General features: G+C 37.5%; 1 pseudogene; it reads right to left on the bottom strand.

The window, feature by feature from the left end:
• Positions 1-3,258: 3,258 nt before the first annotated feature.
• Positions 3,259-4,190, bottom strand: LOC147436312 (thioredoxin-like protein YLS8 pseudogene; annotated as a pseudogene).
• Positions 4,191-21,855: the final 17,665 nt, after the last annotated feature.

Raw genomic sequence — 21,855 nt, 5'->3', positions numbered from 1 at the left:
TGCAATAAGTTTATTAGTTCATTTGAAGGGTTCCACATAAATTGGCAGCATGTCTATACCTGTAGTCTCTCTCTTGACGATTGGATAGACCTCTCTTAATGAATAAGAAAATGTCACCCTCTGGTGTTGCAAGGAAGGAGCTCTCATAGGTGTCTTTACAATCCCTTAATTTATCCAAACAAGCAAGTCGTAAAAAGGAAGACCCTAGAGTCTAATACCTCCTTTCCCTAAATTTTAAAAGCTAATTTCAATTGCTTGAGGCACAATCATTGTAGAGATTCTTGTTGGTTAGTGACTGCTCTTCCACAAAAAAGGTGATTTATAAGACACTAAATATGCTATCATTATACAAGAAAGTGCTTATTAAAGTTAAACCCCTCACTATCACATAAGCATCACAAACATTAGGTAGTATTAAGCAAGCCCTTTAGAGTTTGGTTTTCTATCAAATGGAGAGGTCATTATTGTGCTCTAGAGGTGCTCCCATCTCTTTTGGATGTGAAACCTAAGCTTAAGTTAACTAACTCTAATTGGCTGAGTGGTAGGAAAAACATTATTTGTTGACACATAGATGTTATGAGCATGAAGAGATTGTTTCCCAGTTTCCCCAAAAGTTATATTGCACCTTATGTGAGGGAACCAATCGGAAGGAGTGAGACCAAAAAAACTGGGAACCATGTACAAGCTTTATGACAGCAAAGTCCTTTTGTATCTTCACTCTATTTAGCAAGAATAAAATAAGAGATATAGCTCGTTAATGGAGAAGAGGTTTCTAACCATGGCATGGGTGGGCCAAAAATTGATGATACATAGAATCCCCACAAGGTCTCTCAAGTATTTTAAAACAATGTTTTGCCTTAGTAAAGAAAGGCATCAAAGTTTCAACAATGCAATCTGTCAAGGTGGGTTTTTGTAGTTTACGGTTACATTGATGGCCAAAGATTTGATCTAGATGTTTTTGCTTCAAGTGGTTGCATGGGGACTTGGAGCTTTTGAAACCATCAACATAAAATTGACTCAATAATTTTTTTAATTGAATCCCAAGTCCAATTAGTTGATAATGCTCCTTATCATGTCCTAAAGAGCAAAAGAGGGTGGGTGGCTACAACAAGGGCTAGAGCCTAGAAGACTCAGGAAATAGGAAATATATACCACTTGAGATGAAAAAATCAACACAAAGTAAGCTAGTCATCATGCCCATGCACCAAGGGAAAAAGGGTTTAGAAATATTACTGTCAAACTCATAGATAGGTCACATCAGCCCTTGCTTTCTCCTTTCCTTGTTGTCATAATAAGGACTCAAAACTCCAAATTTGCGGATACGAGTCGGAATCAAGGCAAGGCACATCAGAATTCATGGTGGTGAGCGAATTCCAAAGAAAGGTTTTCCGCTTGCAAGAATAAGAATTCAACCCGGCGTTTTTGCGACATCAGACTTGATTTATACCATGCAAAGTGCATGCAGGTTTGCACGAGGGTGCCTATTTTTTAGATTGATGGAAAAGTTTAATCTTAAGCTATCAAGCAAGACTTGAATTTAAATATGATAGTCCATAGGTTATTAGGAACGTCTTCTATAATGACACATTTTTTGATCTTAGTGATACAAAATTTACATATTTCTTACGTATTCTCATGTTATAGCACGTATTAGCCAAGGTCCTTCACTTCTTGTTTAATGCTTACTTCGGAAAAATTCTTCACTACATTTATCAACTTGTTACAAAACAAGGTGAGAACTCACAGTGGCCTGCACTTGCAAAGAAAGTAATCCACATAAGAAGATGGCATTACAAAGATCACACAACATTCAAGTGTGCTGAGTACTAGTAATTCCATCCTTTGCATGGTCTCAGATTTAAAGAGACCATCAGGTGCAACCTGCATGAGATATATACCAGACATGTAGAGATATCAAAAGATTGAAAAATTGCTGAAATCTTAAGAAACACTCAAAGAGCATGCTACCACTATGAGTTCAACTGTCCTATATTCACTTGTGCAAGCATGATTCTAGCTGCACATAAAGGTACTCTCAACGCTCAATTTGTAAAATTTAGAAAAGTGGGGGCAACCAAGGTACTAAACGACTAATAAACCCATAACGATGACGTTGGAAATAAAGCAAGAAAAATATAAGATTGAAAATGAAACCTGAAGTTCAAGAATTATCGGGACGTCTACTTCTTCCATTTTGGCAATCAGAGGATATAGATGCAACATATAGAAGTTGAATCATCCAAGATTTCCCCATCTCCAAATTATTTATGATTAAATCTCGCCAATGAAACTTGACAAAATAAAGCATTTCATTTATTCATCTCATTCAGTTGACATACCGAAAACTGGCAGCGGGAGAGGAAGCGATCGACATAATTGATAGAGAGAGGACCTGTCAGTGCGCGAGAATTGTAAAAAACCTGAACCTTTATCCTTGCAAACATTGCTAAGTTAAGAAGTGCGAGACAAATACAACTCTTGCAGAAGCCAAAGGGAGAATTTAACTAGGCAAGACAATGGGGAGTGTCAACAATTTAACCAGGCAAGACAATGGGGAGTGTGGAAAAAACCGGATCAGATGAGGCCACAATGCACCCTACATATTCAACAGATAATGCACAACCATGATGTGGAAAACGAGCTTGATTAATGCAAAATTAATTGACGCAAATACAGATAGGAACAAGTGCACATATAGTTGTTTAGAAAGAGAGACCCCAACATTTTCTATGCATAGTGTGTCTGATGGTTCAATCAAGGCATCTAATCTACATTGCTGGCAATGAGGAGCTTAACGCATGCCCTGAAGCAACAGTTCGTACAACCTTAACCACGACCGCTGGCTACAGTGATGTGCTTTTCACAAACACTATCTTGAGTATTGCACTTCAACATCGGTCTGCTGCACTACAACAACTGCCACCATGTCGTCCATGCCGTGTAGTAACTTCTAGTGTGTCCTCTTCACAACCTGTGAAACACAGGCAGCTGCCAACGCAATAAAACCGCATTGACATCTCTGCACAATCAGCACAAAAAACTTGCAAGCATTAACTCCCTCGTCCACGCGTTGCAGGTACATCAGAATACGCAGGCTTTAAAAACATAAAACTAAAACCGCACTGACTCCCATACACAATCAGCACAGAAAACATGCAAGCATTAACTCTCTCACACACACAACCAAGCACACAAACAAGTGACGGCACCATGATCTCTCTCTCTCTCTCTCTCTCTCTCTCTCTCTCTCTCTCTCTCTTTTTGACAAAGATATAATTTAATTGATACAGTGACATCAGGAGCACAAAAGCATTCCACTGATTTCACTTGAATGTGATAGCAATACACTTGCAAGCATGTTCACCCTTGGCTTCTGATTAAGAGCCCCCGCTACAAAGTAGCCATTGAGGGTTGCTAGTCTAATATCTGTATTTTGTGGAGTAATCCTTGGGTGAAATAACGAGACCACGCCCTTTCCTCGCACCTCTGTAATCTGTCTCAACAATGTTGATGAACTCTTGCTTATCTTTCAAGGCCCAATTAATTTTGTTGTTGTTTCCTGTTCCCAAATCGATCATGATATGTTTGTTGCAGAAGAAAAACATGACAGTGCAAGGATCATACAATTCATACATTGTATTGAAATCTGGTATTTCGGTGATGTCCACAAGATATATCACTGCAAAGTTCTTTATTGTTTCTGCAACTGAGGCCAGTACCTCATCCATCTGCATACAAGTCTCATCCCAATCATGGCCAAAACGGATGACGACGACACGCTCTTCTTCACCAAGAATGCTTGATCTACGGCCCAGCCAAAGTGGAGATGGGGCAGCAGATACGACATCTTCTCCTCTACAGCAATGCGATGAAACACTGATGCACAAATCCTGTGAGGCGCTGATGATGTGCGGCCCTGCTAGGTCAAACTCCCCAGGACTCGCGGCAGGAGATCTGGAGCATGGTTTGGAGCTCTCGATTGTGCCCTCTCTCTCTCTCTCTCTCTCTTTGAGACAATCGAGTCATTGATCTTTTCAGCGGGATTCTGACAAGCCCCAGATGCGTGCCTGTGATAAAGACTACATAGCCTTCAACAAGGTGCACTCGTGCAAAATTTTTCTTGGAGCCGTGACCCGTCTCAGCCCGTCTTCATTCGGCCTCGCCTGTAGCGACCTTACTCTCGCACGCCTTTTCCCAAGCCTAAAAAAGTGATGGCCGTCCACATGGACGCTATCCGTCAAAGGACGCCTAAGCTAGCCCAACACTAAGGCCTTTCTTTAGCAGGCCAAAAACTAATGGGTCTTCTAACACATGGATTGAAATCACTTTGAAAACATAAATATGATTGGGCAAAATTAAATTTCTTGGTTTGAGTAAAGAACTACTTTAAGATAAGGCTTGCTAATATCTTGAGGAAAAATGGAAATTAAATGATATATTGGTGTTATTTTTGTTGGACTATGTGTATTCTCCTCATAGAAGGAGTAATTGGCTTCCTATTCCATGGCCTCAAAAGATTAGGAAGGGTAAATAAAGATCTATCTCAAGGAGCATGCTGATTACATCTGGTGTAGAATGGAATAAATTTTGGTTATAATTATGCTTTGGTATGTTTGATGAGTTGATGCAATCATATTTAGAACATGTTTGACATTATTTTGTTAATCTTTTTACTTGGATTGCATCACTAGTTTTGTTGGTCCTTACTTTAGCTCGATATAATTGATACCTATGGTTGTTTTGGAGAATTTTTTTTTCCACTATATAATTGATGAGTTTGAATCATGATTTTGATTTTAATAAATCCTATCTTTGACTATGTTATGGCAAGTGTTGCATAAAGTTGTTTTAACACATTTTTAATCTTTCTGGTTTTGGTTTTGTTAATATTTCTTGTTTAGACCTACTGACTTCACCTCTCTATTGTTTGTGATTGTTCGTTTCTTACTCTAGTTTTGCTTATGCAATGGTTGGGATATGGTATCCCTAATGTTGTTCCTAGTACGGATGATTGGTATGGCTTTGAGAAGGGAATCTTGGCCCTTTCATTCTCTTATCTTACTAAGAATTGGGACTTGTTGGAATGGGGATATTAGATTGCTTTGTTTTCTTACCTAGATATGGTTTTCTTGGCGTAGGATTCATTGATGCTTGATTTGGTTGTTTAATGTTACCCACATCTGCCTCTGATAAACCCCTTGACACAATAAGGTATTGATGCTAGATTTCTAAAATTTTAGAATAGCAACAAATGTTTGGTCTACTTTCTAGCTATGTTTGCACTTCTTGTTTAAAGATTACTTTGCAAAAGTGATTCACTACATTTATTAGCTTGTTACAAAATTTTACTAGGTCTTTTGGGTCACGGATTGAAATCACTTTGAAAACATAATTAACGTTAAAGATGGTTAGATAAAATTTAAGTTCTTGGTTTGAGTACACTAGGATAAGGCTTGCAAAGATCTTGTGGATACTACTTTGAGAAAGTGGTTTTAACTTAGAAAATTCAAACTTGAAATAAGAAAAATTACTTGAGATTGGCTCATACATTTTAGACAATAAATTAAACATACTTCTTGAGAAAATAACTTCTTTGTCACACATTAAAGACAGGTATTACCACTCGCATCAGAACGGGTCATGGCCTTTTGATGCATTACATTTAGATATACTCTAATATATATACAAATAAAACTTTTTGGACAATAGTTTAGTTTAAGAATTTTTAAGTTTGACAAGCATAACAATTGATAGGTTCTTTGACACATGTAATACATATTCAAGTCTGAGAAATCTGTTGTCTTGTTTATATGGATGCACGTGAGAATTCTATCTTTACTTAAAATGGTTTAGCTTAGCTGTTATCCAACTTTGAAGATCCCAACTAATTTCAACCTAGATGACATCCAAAGCTCTATTACTTTTGTATAAGATTATTGGAATGATGCCCCATTCTTATTATATTGTACAAAAATGAATCTAATACTGAGTCAGTTTTGTATAAATCATTGTCGAGTTATCTAAAGCCAATTGTCTTTTGAACGTTATGTCCTTTTGTGTATATATATGAAGTTTAATATGGCAAAACACACACACACACACACACACACACACACATCACTATCAATCTATTACAGACTATTGACCTATCTTACACTTTGAAATATCTATCTCAATGAGATTAGCTATTTTTTATCTAAACCTAAGCCTATACATCAATGAACCTATCATTATGACCTAAAATACTAACCCCCTTTGAGGTTACAACCTATTTTGCACCACGTTGTGGATGATCTGCCATTAGACATTACAGTGTACACTGATTATCTTTGACTTTGACATTGGTTTAATGTTATTAAGGTGACTGATATGGTCTTCTAATATTTGGTGATTAAAAAAAGGGGGCACTTCACCTAGGTTTTTTTAGCTTGGAATTCCATGAGAGTGATTGAGCAAGTGTGAGCTCTTTCTCATGGTATTGTTATATAAATAAAACTTTGTGTGTTGGGTTTAAAGCTATCATACTCTGTTGGTTTAACTTGTAGCCATGCACTAATATTTTGATGTAAAAGGGACTAAAGTGACTGTTGAGGCTAATTTCTTTTTTGATTGATAACATGTTACCTCCCTTGGGTTGGGATAATAACCTTTAAAACCAAACTTTGGGCTCCATTATCATAAACAATGGATATGGAACTCCTTAAAATTCTATTGTTTTATTATAGGTTTTGTGATGTACAAACCTTTAAGCTTACTACACTTATTGTGTATTTAGATGGGTATAAATATTATTCATATCACTATAATATATGTTTTGATTATCAAGCTTAGTCGGTTCTAGTTATTTGTGTTGTGATTAGGAAGGATTTTTATTCTTAGACCACATTTCAAAAAACTAGTTACAAATTCTTTTTGGCTTATACAACTCTCAAAATAATTGCTCTGAGTTGGTCTTTTTTGCACTAAATCAAATCTGTGTTTAAGACATAAAATGACAGCCTGATTGCTTCGAGGGTTTTTAGACATAGAACTAATTTGAGGTTTGATAAATGGATGTTTTTTTTGCTTAGTATTGCTAGTTTAATTTTGGAAATACCCATAGTAGTGACGTACAATGTCGTACATAAGTGGTTTTTTTTTAATATGTTTGCCAAAAAAAAAGTGTTGACTTTGGCAATCATTGAGCACTCAAGTTCATAAGACACCTTGCTAAGTACTGGCTGGTTTGAGAGGTCATAAATAAGATACAGCTTGTGAACATAGACCTTTGAAAACTTGAAGTGGCTTTGAAAAGCTTCCTAACACAAAACTATATGGGACAAAAATATGGGTGAGACACTTGGATCAAAAGGGGTAATGGCCTTTAGATCAAAACTAAATCTAATTAAATAAATATTTATAAAGTCCTTAAAAAATCGGGGTATTCATTAACCTTATTTATAACCTATAATCTCACTTGGATATAAAAGGAATGATGACCTTTTTTTTAATCACAAGTTAAAACGAATTTAAACATAATTAAAAGAAACACGCCTTGCACTTAATCAGATGGGCAATGGCTTTATGATTGCAAAAAAGACAAGTGACAGCTTTATATCAATAGTTTTTAGAATGGATATTCACAATTATTTTTTGAATTGTAGGTTTAAGTTAAAAAGGGTTGTAAGTAGGACATGGATAATAACTGATAGGGTTTGTCGGCACCTATAATACGTTTACAGTGCTAACAAATCTATTGTCTTGTTTATAGAGATGGAGGTGAGGACTCTATCTTTACTTAGGATCTTTTTGGCTTCGTTGTTGTCCGATAGTGATGTACCTGACCCCTTTCACTCTAGAGTTAGTTATTCCTGATTATCCTTTGTACAAAAACACTAGAATGATACCTCATTCTCACTTTAATGTACAAAAATGAATCAAAGACTAAGTTGTTGTTGTGCTACTCCTTGTCCCTTGTCTAAAGCCAGACGTCTTTTAAGTTGTTATGTTCTTTTGCATATAAGTATAAGTTAAAAGAACAACAATACACACACACACACACACACACACACACACACACACACACACACACACACACACACACATAATGTATTGTGGTTTTTTGATACACATCATGTCAAAGACCTTGCTCCAATTTCAAACTTACCTTTATAAAATCTTGAATCTTTAATATGTTTAAATATAAACCTAGATATTCTCAGCTTTGCAAATTTTTGCTAACATTGGATAATTTTCCTCACTAATTTTAGAAATTGGGAGTTCTTGACCGGTATGACTCTTAGTATTAAACATATTCACTACCTTAAGGAACATCCTTACTTTTTTCTAGTATGGATCATTTTGGGAAAAGGCCCTTTAATCTTATGGTGGGAAACCTCTTTTATATTGGACTCTTTTTGTGGTTTTTGAGGGGTTTATGGGATACTCCCCTAATGCTATTCAAAATGTGAATGTCTCCTCCTGTGGTAATGGCACCTAAAATTCATTGTTTACAAGGAGTTCTTGGGTAGTTACTACCTACTTAGGGTTGCTGAGTGTGATCTCTAGGACTTTCTGACAATTTGCAATAGGGAGTCTCCCAATACATGAATTAGTGCTCTCATGAACACTTAGCATGGGAGTATCATCATTCTCCCAAGTTTTCCATGCTCTGCTGGGCATGGTTTTTCCTAAAATATTGTTGGTTTTTTAAAAGATGGGGGCAAGTAATTTTGAGTATTTTTGTGAGCTTTTTAACTGGTACATGTTTCTTGACATTATACTTAACTCAAGGAATAATTTGATATATTACTTTTCTATTGGAAGAAGACGATGTGATTCTTGTGCTGAAATGCATTGATGGATTTGGTATTCATTTAAAGATGATTGGGTTGGAAAAACTAGAAGCTTTTGATTGATTAATGAGGTATAGATTCTCTTTTAAGGTTACTGGTTCATCATATTTGGTTTGCAAATCTCTAGCAAAAGGAATCGTTTCCAAATGTTTTTTACACATATGTTTTCTAAGGTTGCACTATCCTAACAGAGAAAAGGAAGAAAAGGTTCTTGATTTGATATATCCTAAGTGTGTCTATTGGCTAGTAGTACCTAACCACCTTGCACGAAAAATGTTCACAAAAATGCATCTTTCTCTCTAGATGGTTAATGAATCATACCCTGCATAGAGAAAAAGGAAGAAAAGGTTCTTGATTTGATATATCCTAAGTGTGTCTATTGGCTAGTAGTACCTAACTACCTTGCATGAAAAATGTTCACAAAAATGAATCTTTCTCTCTAGATGGTTAATGAATCATACCCTACTGGGTCTACGTTCCTCTTTTAAACGGAATCTCGCCAGATCCCTTCCTTCCTCCCTCCCCAAAACACGTAAAATTGCCTGTCTCTCTCCTCTCTCTTTCCTCGGCCGTCGCTCGATGTGCTTCGCCATCGCTGCCCGTGAGCCTTACCTGCACAACAGCTACTCACATATAAGTAGTCTAATCTAATGCTTAATCTGGCTTTTTATGTGATTTTGTTACTTTATCTCCTTGATCTTGGAGCATGCTTTTATTTGTGCTTGGGTTTTGAATAAAAAATTAGGACCAGATGGTGCTCATGAATATTATTACCCTGGCATTCTAATGCTTTAGGTCCATATTTCTAGCCTCTTCTATGTTAATTGTTCTACCTTCTTGAAAGATGGCTCTTACAATATGAAATTTTATCTTTGGATTGCTTAGGAAAAAATAAAAGGACTTGTTCTAGTACTATGAAAGCCTTAGAAATTGGAAAAACAAATGGGTCCACCGGTATGAAGCCTAAGAAAGTTTGTGCCATTCTTAACTGTTATGGGCTAGTTGATGCTTAAAACTAAAAAGAATTGGAAAAACAAATAGGTCCACCACTATGAAGCCTAAGAAAGTTTGTGCCTTTCTTAGTTGTTATGGGCTAGTTGATGCTTAAAACTAAAAAGATGCTAGATCCTCAGGACTAAAATCTATAGGGAATATAATTGATGATTTCAATTAGTTAGAATTATTTTCTAAATGATTGTAGACTACTTCATTTTTATGGAAAATGTTTGTTACTTTTGATCCTTGAATTAGTTGGAGCATTTTTTATTTCTATGCCAAAGCAACGCGCTCTCTTTGTTTCTCTCATATAGGAGAACCTTGATTGTTTTTGAACGCTAAAATTCCATTCAGTATATTTTCGTATAGCTTTTTGGTTTTGATATTTTTTTAAATTTTCTTTGATGAAAACATCAATAATCTCTTCTTGTGACTTGGAACTTGAAAACAAAATGGCCAATATGACACACTGACATTTGGTTTTTTAAGCTGGTCCTACCTGTCTCCTGACCTGATCTTTGGAGCTCTAATATCGAACTTAATATTTGAAGAGATTGGCCGATAAATATGATGTTATCTTCATAATTAAAACCTTGATTCACAGGTCCTTTCTTGTGGAGAAGAAAATGTGGAATATCTTGGCACTTGCTCGGTTGATTTGGATCTCAAGGTAGCTCTAAAATGGTTATACATAGTGGGTTTTCTTACAAATTCATGTGAGCGGTTAAAGTCCAAGACTTTTACCTACAAGCAAAGGAACACATTGAAGAAATACCTTTCTAGCATAAGATTATTATTATAAAAGAAATCTTTATTAGGAATTTGAAAATCGTAGTCTTCTTTTATAAAACTTTGGATGAAAGGCCATGTGATAAAAGGCCACCAACAAGCATTGTGGAAAACTTTTTCTCTATCTCACTGATTGAATCTTTTAAGGCTGAATAGGGATCTATAGAGAAGGTGGATCTATATAATGAGAGGATCTCTATACTAAGAAAGATCTGGTTACTTACTTTGGAAGATCAATACTTAGGAATAAAAGAATAAGATGATATAGGATAGCTTAAAGACTGGTCAACTGTTGAAAATTGATATGAGAAACTTCAAAAGACATATAGGACACTAGCTAGTCTAAAATTTTCAAAGTAGGACATGAGTAAACTTTGATAGGTTCTTTGACACCTATAGTACATATTCAAGGCTAACAAAATCTATTGTCTTGTTTAAATGAATGCGAGTGAGAATTCTATCTTTGCTTAAAAAGTTTAAATTAGTTGTAGTCTACCACTAATGATGAAGACCCTATTCATCCCTAGTCCTTCATTGGAATTATTCAACATTCTAACTATATCTACATAAACAACTCATTTACATAAGAGTTTTTGTGCAATACTTTTCTACATTTATAAAGCCGGTTGTCTTTTGAACATGACGTTCCTTTGTGTATATTTATTATCGTAAAAAAGAAGCACACACAATCTAAATACAAGGGCCTTCTAGACGATTGGGAGGTTTGGGACATTGGTGTCATGTTATTTCTTTTCCTTGGTCTCTTAGAGGTTTATTGTTGATAATTCCCTCTTTGGGTTGATAGGTGCTATGTGGTTTTTTAAGGACCATTGGATGGGGTTCCTATTCAAAGTTACTTGTTGAGGTTCATGCCAAATTGCAGGACCATTACTACCTCTTAAACTAGCATTAACCTTATTCTTTATAGTCAATAGAATAAGAATCTGTGAGGCATTGTTATCCTCCCACTGTGCTCTTTGTGTGTCTGCTCTTCTTCTCCCTTGCACTTCGCATGCACTACAATTAGTATCAGAGCACATGGAGAGTGGCGACAAAAACCCTGACATTGCATCATGAGAGATGAGCACGAGTAGGAACAAAACATTTTGAAACCTGTTTTGCCATTTGTAACACTGTTTATTCATACCTCTATCATAAGAAGTCGGATGGATATAATACAAGAGTCTAAATTGTGGTTTTGGCATGTTCCAAACGTTTTGAAAATGTTTAGTCTATTTAGATTTATACAAAGTACATTAGCAGGTTTGTTTTCCACTTTCAAACCACAAACCAAATTTTTGGTGTATCTCTCACACTCAAAATTAGATCTGTATGATCTAAGAGTCTGTTAGGAAATATGACGTAGCTAAGTAGAAAATTGAGTAGCTTACTTAATGGAGAGAGACAAAATTTCACACACAAAAGATTAGAGAGAGAGAGAGAGAGAGAGAGAGAGAGAGAGAGAGAGAGAGAGAGAGACGTGGTTCACCCAATGTGGGCTATATCAATGGGAAAGCATCCACTTAATGGATTTAGTACTTCAAACAAGAAGTAGTTTACAAAGGGATTATACTCTTAATAGAGCTCTCTCCTTGCTTCACTCTCACCACCCCACACCCACCTTGCTGCATTAACTTCACACTCTGAAATGTGTGTAGAAATGGCCTCCTTTTATAGGCCAAAAGGATTGCCCTCTCTCATGAGAGGCAGCCGTATGTAGCCGCCCTTGTGTAGACAAGTCCAAATGGACCCTCCAATCCGCCTATGTGTGGGCGCCCTTGAGAAGCAAGTCCGCCTTTGAGATCGGCCATTAGCCATTGAATTTGGCCACCGGCCATCGGCCATTGAATTTTTGACCACCGGCCACCACAGGCCATTGACTACGGGCCACTGCCCAAACGGCCAAACGACCGCCCGTTTTCCGACCACTTTCGACCGTCGTCCGACCATAATATTCCAGCGAAAAAGAATATTCCAGCTTGAGACTGCTGGCCCTATGAAAGTTTTGGTTTCCGGTGAGTGATTTTTCTTTACGCACGATGGCTTCTCCTCATAACGGGGGCCTTACAAATGTGCCTGTTTAACAGAAAAAATTACAAGGGCTAAATCAGGCTCCATACTTAACAATCTCCCATTTGGAGACTAAAAACATTGTCATTCTCTACCTGTTTTGTTTGACCAAGCAAAGCAGTTGAAGTGTTGTACCCGGCAATGATAATAGTCCAGTAGCTGGACATACAACTAGCCCACGTTTTAACTCAAGCAACATAGGACACGTAACTCCCATGTGCGTAAATCAGCAAGGACCACTAAATGTTCCTGCAAGTTGTAGTCAATACCTAGTATGTAAGCCGTTACCTCAAACTTGGAGGTTAATTAAATAAAGGCAAAGTTGGGTTTTTTCGGTGTAGTTGTGAAATAGTCGAAAACTATGATGTTGCTATACAAAACTATGTGTGACTGCTTTCCATCCTGGCTTCTTATCCTTCTATGACGATTGAAGATGAACAAAAGCTCAACTTCTCCTTGTTGACCACCTTTGTAAACATGTCTGCATGATTTTCACTTGTATGCACCTTTCCTAGCTTTAGTTGTCCCTCTTCCAAAAGAGTGCGTATGAAGTGATATCTCACCTCAACGTGCTTTGTCCTTGAATGAAAGGCTGAGTTCTTCGCAAGATGGATAGCGCTTTGGCTATCACTGTATAAGACATAATTGTCTTGTTTGAATCCAAGCTCTTCTAAGAATATGTGAAGCCACATAATTTCTTTGCTTGCCTCTGTCATTGCTACATACTCTGCTTTTGTGAAGAATGTGAGACCACTTTTTTGTAGCTTTGAAGCCCAACTTACTGCCGTGCCTCCAACCATGAAGACATAGCCAATAGTGCTCCTTCGAGTATCTTTGTCACCTGCCATATTTTCATCATCATACCCTTGAAGAAAAATATCAGTTCCTCCAAAATACAAAGCATTTATTGTTGTCCCTTTTAGATACCTAAGTATCCACTTCACAGCTTTCTAGTGTTTTTTTTCGCCGGAATATTATGGTCGGACGGCGGCCGGAAAGTGGTCGGAAAACAACCGGTCGGTTGGCTGGTGGCCGGTAGTCAATGGCCGATGGCCGGTGGTCGGAAGTCAATGGCCAGTGGCCGGTGGTCGAAAGTCAATGGCCGGTGGCCGGTGGCCGAATTCAATGGCCGGTGGCCGAATTCAAAAGCGGACTTGTCTTCTCAAGGGCGGCCACACATGGGCGGATTGGAGGGTCCGATTTGGACTTAGTCGCACAAGGGCGGCTACACATGGCTGTCTCTCATAAGAGAGGACAACCCTTTTGGCCTATAAAAGGAGGCCATTTCTACACATATTTCATAGTGTGAAGTTGATGCAACAAGGTGAGTGTGAGGTGGTGAGAGTGAAGCAAGGCGGGAGCTCCATTAAGGGTATAATCCCTTTGTAAACTACTTCTTGTTTTGAAGTACTAAAGCCATTGAGTGGCTGCTTTCCCGTGGACGTAGCCCACATTGGGTGAACCACGTATATCATGTGTACTCTCTCTCTCTCTCTCTCTCTCTCTACTCTATAATCTCGTGTATATAAATCTGTCTCTCTCCATTAAGTAATCTACTCAATTATCTATTTAGCTACGTCTTATTTCCTAACAGTAGGGAGGCATTGTAGCACAACCTAATCGCAACCCACAAAACTATCAATCCGTGGATCGGCAACCCGGCTAGGGCATGGAAGCATGAGCATCGGACGAATGGAATAGAGGATTCAAGAGATCATCCCTCCATTGCAAGTAGAGATTAGCCATGGCAAGACTAACTCTAAACCTACTCTAATCACTAATCAATTAATCTCCTATACACATAAAGCCCTCCGAAGTCTGACTTGCCATAGACTAGAAACCCCAAGCACACTAATGATAAGCACACGCTAATTACCACATGTTAATCACGGCACTTCATCAATAGCTACTCACACGAAGTGAATGGTGCTAGAGCTTCATAAAACCTATCTACACACAAGCAAACAATAGGGAACACACACTAATTACAAGATTAAGACCCAACTTAATCAACCTAATTAGTGATGCTAAATATCACAAATCGAATGCTTATGGAAGAAGATGAGTGGTTACTAGCAAGAAGTACATACATCTTCCAAATCTAGAATAATGAAAGAGTAATACTACTTCATGACAAGATGAAGTGTAGAGAAGAAGTAGACTTATGAGAAAATAAAGATTAAATTAATCAAGAAGATCTTGCACTAATTATAATGGTTAGCACTAGCCTCTCAAGCATAGACATTAAGCTCAAGGCTAGGCCGAAGAGTGAACACTCTAGAGAGAGGGAGCTCTCCACTTAAGAATGAAGCCTCCTTGCCTAAAGGCTTCCTTTTAAGGGCTTTCACCACAATCTCTTCTACTATGGGTTTAAGCTTGAGCCCTCAAACTAGCATTTACAACTTTGGAACTCCAAGTGAGCCCAAGACTTTACAAAGTGTGTGGGAAATATTGTGACATCCATAAATATCTCCCGCTTGATGTATATTTGGTGTAGCCTGTGTTAGCTGCCGCTAACATTCCCCCCTTCCTAATTTGGTGCACGTCCTCGTGTGCTGGTGAAGCAAGACACAGTGACATGGTAGAAAGCAAGTCCATGGAAGAAATGTTGAGCTACAAAACATAAGAACAAGTAATGAGCATCAAAGGCCAAAAAGGATACAAAACATGAAATACAATGGGCAATCATGCAAAGTGAATTTTTTGCTTCCAAAAGATGGATGAATCATAGTCAGAAACTAGACAACATAAAGTAAAAAAGAACGTAAACTATCATGAAGATTAAACCACTTGAAATTTCAGTTTTATGCATGAAACACAAGCAATCATTTAAGACCCTAGGCTAATGCAAGGTCATAAACCTACGAGCCTAAAAACTATGTGACCAATATTAATAAATCATTCAAGTCTATCATGTCTATGGGCTATAAAAAAGCTCCTAATCTACTAGTACATTGTCACAGCTTTTTTGAAGCTCATGGAAGTTTTGTTTTTGTCATCAATTAAAAAGTTTAAAGCACAATCACAAGGCTACCACCCCAAGGCAAGTCTAGGTGCAACTCTTGGCTCCTTGAACCCTCAAGAAGGTGTTCCAAGAATCTGCTAGCCTACCAAGATGACGGCTAACCCCTATCAGCCTAGGGCATCGGTTTAGGGCCTTGACAAAGCAAGCCAAGGTGATTCCCCTCGCCTGCCAAGTGTCAATAAGGTGCTAGGCCTCACATAGACACAAATAACATACAAATTTTCTTTTCATGTGTCTAGTAGCATTTTTGCTACTTTTTCTTGACACTTTTTTGCTTCATTGATTCATTTTTTTAGCACTTTTTTATTGCTTCCTTTATGAGATGCTTATGGCAATTGGACTAAAGGACTAAAGCCTAATCATAGCCCTAGGTCATGTTAAAAATGAATGGAGCCTTAAGACTATCACTAAGAGTCTAGGACTAATGAAAAATGAACCTACATTAACCTAAGGTCAAGGCCAATTACCTATGATTAGCACACATAAAAGCTAATTTTTTGATGAGTTAATTTTCACAAAGCAAAGTGTTGAAACTTTAGTATGCCTAGCTTTTGAACATGAAAAAACCATCACTTAGAAGCAGATTCACTTTAGCCAAGCAAGAGAATGAAAAGATAAAAGAGCAAAATCATGGAAGGATTACACCTATTCATGCTCTTTGTGCATCCTTGAGCAAGCATCCCCTTTCTGTAGAGAAGTCTCTTGATCTTTTTTATTTGCAAAAGAAGCTTTTTGAAGCTAAGTGTAAACACAAGCTACAAAAGCCTTTTATTGAAAGCCAAAAGCACACAAAAAACATTAATGAAAACCTAAAGCTAGGGTCTTGCAAACCCGAATTTGCCAAAGGAAAAAAACCCAAGGGAAAAAAAATGACTTTGGTTATGCACATGATGCTCTAAAGTAACAAATTTATGCATACATATCAACAATGAGAGATAAAATGCTTCTACATAAGCAAATTTTGCAATTTGTACCATCTCTCATGCATGATTCAAAGTAGATAAGTTTCTAGCTCACTTAAAGTATGGAATTTAAAACAAGCTAAGAGCTGAAAATAATGCAAATTTGAATGAAATGAAGTGGCTCTCGATAGCCAAATTTTACAATTTAAAGCTTTTCAAAAAGTTGTCTAACAACTAGCTCATATGAAATTTTACATTTTTTAGTACAAACTATGAGCTAGAGATGACTGCAACTTGAATGAATGGCTCTCAATAGCCAAATTTTGTAATTTTTTGCAATCATGACCCCTTATTGGATCAATGAAATCACACACCTGCCACATTCCGTTAAAAAAAAACTCAATCATTAGTACTTTTAGGCATTTGGAATTTCAACAGAAGTACTAAAAATGCACTATCAACCACAACCCCAAAAGTTTAATGCTTACTCTCGGCCATTAAAACAAGCTCACTTCTAATGATTTCCAATGATTTTTCATTCAAGTCCAACATTAAAATGTACAAGCAATGTTAAGTTTAAGCGCAAAGTCCCGACCAAGCAAGCACTACTCATCATCCAGTGTAACTCTCATGTGAAACCCATATGCATGCCAACAGAGTTTGCCATTTTAGTGCAATGAGAATTTCGATCAAGCCAAGAAGTAAACCACACACAAACCAAATTTTTTAGTGCAAGTAAGGCAATCACAAAATCATGGCTTTACTCAATGCCCACACGTTGCTCTTACATAGCAAGTATGACATACATAGAAAAGAGAGACAAAAAGCATATGAGTACATAATTTTCATCTCTGCAAAGACAATATGCCAAATTTTGTATCATTGAGTAAATTGTTGCCCAAGAGCTCCATCATTTAGTGCAAAAAAGCATTTGGCGTTCAAAATATGCACTAAAAGAGTCATAAGCATTGACTCTAGGGCAATCCATGAAGTGAACCACAGTACATGACAAAACTTATGCACCAACGTGCTCTCATGCATCAAGTTTTTGCATATGAAGCTAGAAAAGAGAGACTTAGTTTCATGTATGTGCACACAAATGATTATCTCGAGACCTCATGCATCGTTTAGCATACATAACAAAATAGCCTCATCTTAAAAAGAGGGCTTCTATCTATACTCCCTCAAATGATGGGGGAATGTTAGCCACAAGAACTCATCTAGAAGTTATTCTTTTCATTTTTCTTGCACTAGATCATCTCAATACTAGGCTTGCATCTTTTGAGCTCACCTTCAACTTGTGCTCAAGACTCCTGCTAAATTCGCCAAGGTGAGGATGGGGGAGATAACAAGGGTCGGAATAGACTTTTAATGAAAGTGATTTATATTATCCCCTTTTATTATTTTTCTTTAAAATCATCTTAGGCCTGCGGCGACGTGGCGGTAGCTACAGAGCGAGACTAGAGAGAGAGAGGGACTCTATAAGAGCGAGGTGGGTGTAGGTTCACGCAATGGGATAAGTCGACTGTCGACACACAGTTTGAGCAGGTCGCAGAAGAATTTCCGAGATGCTTGATGTGTGTGTGGTAGCAAGTCAACCTTGGCGGGTACTGAGTTTTCATGCGCAGCATTTGGGAGGTGAGTGTGGTGTCAGGACTGGCCGCGAGCTGCAATAGGGAGAGACTGGAATTGCTGGACGAGGAGAGGGGCAGGTGTGGGGTCGGCGCAAGGCAGAGATGGCACAAATTGTGTGTGTGTGTGTGTGTGTGTGTGTGTTGTGCGTGCAGAATTTTTAAAAGCAATGTTTGTGTGTGTGTGACAACCTGCAGGACACTGAAGCATGCGCTGTGTGTTGGTGTGGATGTGCGTGTGAGCTAGCGCAATTCCCAGCAGTGTTGCGAGCCTCAGGCCCGGAGCGCGCTGATTTCCATCAAAAACGAGCATAGGGAGAGTGTGTGTGGGGTCCAAAGACCATGCAATACAAAACGCTGAGCTACGCATTTTTGTCCTCTTTTGTGGTGTGTGTGTGTGTGTTTGTGCTATAAGCCAAGCAAGTGGTAGAGAGAAAGTAGGAACATGCGTGGTTGTGTGTGTGTGTGTGTGTGTGTGTGTGTGTGTGTGTGAAGGTAGTGCCAAACCAGATTTGGCAAGATCAGCGATGTGCTCATTGGATTTTTTAAATTTACTTTTCAATCCTCTTGGAACTTGTTCCCATGGCGAATCAAGGGTTGGACACGATATGAATCAATTTTTTTAAGAATTGTAGAAAATTTACCGTTGTTCACAATCAATGCGACTCAAGATTCCAAACATTCAAAAATAGGTAAATTTTACCCACATTATAACGTATACTCTTATTTTCCTTGCCTCAATTACATGCTTGTTTGAACATTAATATTTTGAATTGAATTAAGCACAAAACCCCAATTTTTCATTTGAAATTCATATCAATTATACCTAATTGGGCAATGTTCATAAGTGCACTTGCATGATTACACTCACAATTTGGTGCTTAAAATTGCGATAATTGATATGTACATTTCATTGTTCGATCATCTAATGGCATTGTGCTTTAATCCTCCAAAATTGATTACCGATTGAATGTTTCATCTCAATAATCAAGCCAATTTTGTGGCACTTACACCAATGCTTGACATTTTTAATCATTATAATTGGTAATTGCTCCCAATTATTCATTTACAAATTGGATACTGAATGCCATTGAGTAGGCACACACACCCAAATTTAGGCCGAAATTTTATGCAACTAATCCCTCAATTTCACATTGCAATGGCCAAATTGCAAACTCGATCAAGCATAATTGAATGCATATATGCTTAATTTCTAAAAAATTAGCACTATTTTTACCCAATCAAGCAATGCACACACTCAAAAATTAAGCACAAAAATTCAAATTTGGCTCAATTGGCAATGAATTTAAGCTTAAACCTAATGATTGCACATACTTTCATGAACGTTTCATAATCAAAAACCATTAAGGTGTCCCAATTGACCATCAATCATTGAAAATCAAGTGGTCATGGATGGGCACACACACTCAAATTTTGCCCAATTTTTTTGGCATTTAAGTTTATCCAATGATTGAATTAGCCTAGCATACACATAATTTACGTGATTGCATACTCATGTATCATCAATTCCATCACTTTATATGCATGCACACACTAAAGATTAGGTGCACACACACTTGAAAATTTTGACAGTTTTTTTCCTCTTTGGTGTATGCACACACACAATGATTTTTATGCACACACATGAATTCTTGATGAGAATTAAACATTAATTGGATACACACAAAGTTCATTAATCACAATTTGACTATCAATTTCATTCCAAGTGTATCAAACTAGGTGCAAAGTGTAGGTCAATTTGTGTTACACACCTAATTTTAGAAAATAGTTAGCAACATTGAACCTCATTAATCAATCAAGAATTGACATAACAAGTGAGTGCACTTACATTGTAATTACACTCCAAGCTATTCCTTTGCTCCACGTGAAGTCGCATCATTGCACTCACAAGTGTGTGCACCATCAAATCAGCTCCAAAATTGACCATTTGTAGGTCAAAAAATCACACACTCAAATCATCAAATTAAACATAAATTAACACAATTAACTTGATTAGAGTGATGATTCCACCTCTTGCAAAGGGATTTCACATACTTTTCAAATGTTAGTGGTTAGGTTAGCAAGGTTAGTCAAAATTAGTAAGAATTAGCATGAAATTAGTACAATTAGCATGGAAAGAAGCGAAGTTAGTAAGGGTTAGCATGAAATTAGTGAAATTGGGGGTTTGGGGTATTCATAACTCAACATTAGAATCAATTTCTTGCTCAAAAATCATCAAATTACACCAAAAATTGAGTTACACACACTCAAAAACCAACAAAATTAGTAGTGAAGTTACTTTATTCTACACATCCTAAACTCACTAGCTTAGGTTATCGATCCTTGACAGCGGCACCAAATGTAGGGAGGCATTGTAGCACGACCTAATCGCAACCCACACAATTATCAATCTGTGGATCGAAAACCCGGCTAGGGCATGGAAGCACGAGCATCGGACGAATGGAATAGAGGATTCAAGAGATCATCCGTCCATTGCAAGTAGAGATTAGCCATGGCAAGACTAACTCTAAACCTACTCTAATCACTAATCAATTAATCTCCTACACACATCAAGCCCACCGATGTCCGACTTGCCATAGACTAGAAACCCCAAGCACACTAATGATAAGCACACGCTAATTACCACATGTCAATCATGGTACTTCATCAATAGCTACTCACATGAAGTGAATGGTGCTAGAGCTTCATAAAACCTATCTACACACAAGCAAAGAATAGGGCAACACACTAATTACAAGATTAAGACCCAACTTAATCAACCTAATTAGTGATGCTAAATATCACAAATCGAATGCTTATGGAAGAAGAGGAGTGGTTACTAGCAAGAAGTACATACATCTTCCAAATCTAGAATAATGAAAGAGTAATACTACTTCATGACAAGATGAAGTGTAGAGAAGAAGTAGACTAATGAGAAAATCAGGATTAGATTAATCAAGAAGAGCTTACACTAATAAAAATGGTTAGCACTAGCCTCTCAAGCATAGACATTAAGCTCAAGGCTAAGCGAAAGAGTGAACACTTTAGAGAGAGGGAGCTCTCAAAAGATCCTCAAGAGTGGATACTCAAGAATGAAGCCTCCTTGCCTAAAGGCTTCCTTTTAAGGGCTTTCACCACAATCCCTTCTACTATGGGTTTAAGCTTGAGCCCTCAAACTAGCATTTACAACTTTGGAACTCCAAGTGAGCCCAAGACTTTACAAAGTGTGTGGGAAATATTGTGACATCCATAAATATCTCCTGCTTGATGCATATTTGGTGTAGCCTATGTTAGCCGATACTAACAAGCGAGTTATATTGTATGCTCGTTATGGCTAAAGGTTATAGGTTATGCACTATTTTTAATCAATGAATACTTTGATCATGAGTGTATTTCTTACAAGATACAATTAGTCACAAATTACAAGTTCTACAAGTGTCTTTTGTAGAGATGTGCTAAGGTACAAATTGCATATGCGTGGATCATAATTATGATTGTGTAGTGGTTGAGGTGATCTCCCACTTTGGTGTATTTGATGTGTTTTATGGTTGAGATTTTGCTTGATATTTTGCTCAATTTACAAGGGAGACTCTATTGTATTTTGCCCA

This window comes from Adiantum capillus-veneris, chromosome 18 (genome assembly GCF_014529385.1).
Source record: "Adiantum capillus-veneris isolate H3 chromosome 18, ASM1452938v2, whole genome shotgun sequence".
NCBI classification, from domain to species: Eukaryota; Viridiplantae; Streptophyta; class Polypodiopsida; order Polypodiales; family Pteridaceae; genus Adiantum; species Adiantum capillus-veneris.
The sequence above is the reverse complement of the archived record's forward strand: the minus strand, read 5'-3'. Positions and strand labels throughout refer to the sequence as shown.